The sequence below is a fragment of the Carlito syrichta genome, unplaced genomic scaffold (assembly GCF_000164805.1).
Source record: "Carlito syrichta isolate Samal-C Ts95f unplaced genomic scaffold, Tarsius_syrichta-2.0.1 Scaffold303709, whole genome shotgun sequence".
Classification (NCBI taxonomy): domain Eukaryota; kingdom Metazoa; phylum Chordata; class Mammalia; order Primates; family Tarsiidae; genus Carlito; species Carlito syrichta.
In genome coordinates, this window is record NW_007247805.1 from 270,466 (window position 1) to 273,342 (window position 2,877).

Below are 2,877 nucleotides of genomic sequence, written 5' to 3' on the forward strand. Positions count from 1 at the left end.
CAGGTGCGCGATACCACACCCGGCTGATTTTTGATTTATTGTAGAGATGAGGTCTCGCCAAGTTGCCCAGGTGGGCCTCGAACCTGCGGGCTCAGGCTATCCACTCACCTCAGCCTCCCAAAGCGTGGGATTACAGGCTGAGCCACCGAGCCCGGCTAGGATGTTTTGATTTCTAAGGAACTGCCAAATTGTCTCCCAAAGTGACTATACCATTTTGAATCCCCATGGCAATGAATGAGGGTTCCTGTTGCTTCATACCTTTGTTAGCAGTGGGTAGGTTGGTGTTCTGGTTTTTAGCCATTCTAATAGTTTTTGTTTGTTGTTGTTGTTGTTGTTTGAGTCAGGGTCTCACTGACACCCAGGCTGGAGTGCAGTGGCACAATCATAGCTTGCTACAGCAGCCTTGACCTCTTGGGCTCAAGTAGCTGGGACTACAGGTGGCATGCCACCACATCCGGCTAGCTGTTATTTTTTTATTTTTTGTAGAGACAGGGTCTTGCTATGTTGCCCAGGCTGATCTCAAATTCCTGACCTCAAAAAATCCTCTTGCCTCAGCCTCCCAAAGTGCTAGGATTACAGGTCTGAGCTACTGTACTCAGTCTGTTGTTGTTTTGATTTGCATTTCCCTGATGACACATAATGTAGAGCATCATTTCATATCTTATTTCCCATTTGCATTTACACTTTAGTGAGATGTTTGTTAAGGTCTTTGGCTCATTTTTAAATCAAGTAGTTTGTGCTCTTACTGTTAAGTTTTAAGAGTTTTTTGGTATATTTTGGATAATAGTTCTTTATCTGATATATCTCTTGCAAATATCTTCTTCCAGTCTGTGGCTTGTCTTTTCATTCTTTTGATAGTGTCTTTCACAGAGCAGAAATATTTTAGTTTAATGAAGTCCAGCTTATCAATTATTGGTGTTATATTTTAAAAGTCATTGCCATACCCAAGGTCATCTAGATTGCCTACTTACTATATTGTCTTCTAGGAGTTTTATAGTTTTGCAGTTTATATTTAGGTTTTTGGTCTATTTTGAGTTAATTTTTGTGGAGGCTATAAGGTATGTATCTAGACTTTTTTTGGGGGGGTGTTATTCTAGCACCATTTGTTGAAAAACAATCTTGATTGTATTGCCTTTTTTCCTTTGTCAAAAATCAAATGACTATATTTATATGTTTCTATTTCTGGGTTCTCTATTTCTGTTTCAATAATCTATTTGTCTATTCTTTGCCAACACCATACTGTTTTGATTACTGTAGCTTTACAGTAAATCTTGAAGTTGCCTAGTGTCAGTCCTTCACTCCTCTCCTGCAGTATTGCGTTGGCTAGTCTGGATCCTTTGCCTCTTCATAAAAATGTTCAAGTTAGTCTGTTGATATCCACAAGATAACTTGCTGGGATTTTGAGTGGCATTGTATTGAATCTATAGATCAATTGGGAAGAACTGACATCTTGACAACATTGAACCTTCCCATCCACGATCATGGGCTATCTCTCTCCATTTACAGCGATACCTTGTTTTATTGTGTGCCATTTTATAGTGCTTTGCAGACGTTCCATTTTTTTTACAGAGTGAAGGTTTGTGGCAACCTTGTGTCAAGCAAGTCTGTTGGCACCGTTTTTCCAATGGCATGTGTTCACTTCAGGTCTCTGTGTCACATCTTTTACATTCTCCTGATATTATCCAACTGTTTCATCATTGTATCTTTTGTGGTGATCTGTGATCAGTGATCTTGATGTTACTATTGTCATTGTTTTGGGGCACCATGAATTGCACTCATATAAGATGGTGAACGTAATCAGTAGATGTTGTGTGTGTTCTGACTGCTCCGCCGACTGGCCGTTCCCCTGTCTCTCTCCCTCTCCTTGGGCATTTCTGTTCCCTGAGATACACCAATATTGAATACAGGCCATTAATAACTCTACAATGACCTCTATGCGAAGTGAAAGGAAGAGTCACATGCTTCTAACGTTAAATCAAAAGCTAGAAATAATTAAGCTTGGTGAGAAAGATATGTGGAAAACCAGGACAGACTGAAAGCTAGGTCTCCTGTACCAGTGAGCCTAATTGTGAATGCAAAGGAAAAGTTCTTGAAGAAAAGTAAAAGTGCTGTTCAGTGAACATTCAAGTGATAAGAAAGTGATTATTCTTACCTTATTCTTTCTCTTTTTTTAAAAAATATGGACCACTTCACGAATTTGCGTGCCAAATTCTTATCGTATCTTATTGCTGATATGGAAAAAGTTTTAGTGGTCTGGATGAAAGGTTGAACCAGCTACCACAACCTCTTATTCCAAATCCTAATCCAGAGCAAGGCTTTAACTCTCTTCAAGACCATGAAGGTTGAGAGAGGTGAGGAAGCTGCAGAAGAAATGTTAGACGTTGGCGGAGGTTGATTTATGAGCTTTAAGGAAAGAAGCCATATCCATAATATAAAAGTGTAAGGTGAAGCAGCCAGCGCTGCTGGAGAAGCTGCAGCAAGTTATCAAAAGATCTAGCTAAGATCATGACGAAGTGGCTATACTAAACAACCGATTTTCAATGTAGACAAAATAGCCTTCTACTGGAAGAAGATGCCCTTTCGGACTTCCCTAGCTAGAGAGGAGAAGTCAGTGCTTGGTTTCAAAGGACAGACTGATTCTCTCGGGGCTAACGCAACTGGTGACTTTCAGTTGAAACCAATACCCACTTACTATTCCAAAAATCCTAAACCCTTAAGAATTATGCTAAATCAGGAGACTTGAAACTCTCAAGGACAACTCCTCCCGACCTTGGTCGGCGCTCGCCCTAGCTCTCCGTGTCCTCGTCCCCGGCCCGGTCCCGGCCCCGGCCCCATGCCGCCTGCCCACCGTGGAGAAGACAGAGCTGATCCAGACGG

The 2,877-nt window shown here is 41.3% G+C and overlaps 1 protein-coding gene across 1 annotated transcript in view; it reads left to right on the forward strand.

Annotated features, from left to right (window-relative positions):
- Nucleotides 1-2,877, forward strand: part of EDARADD (EDAR associated death domain) — a 75,531-nt gene that overhangs the window by 26,034 nt on the left and 46,620 nt on the right. The gene's annotated exons all lie outside the window — the stretch shown is intronic.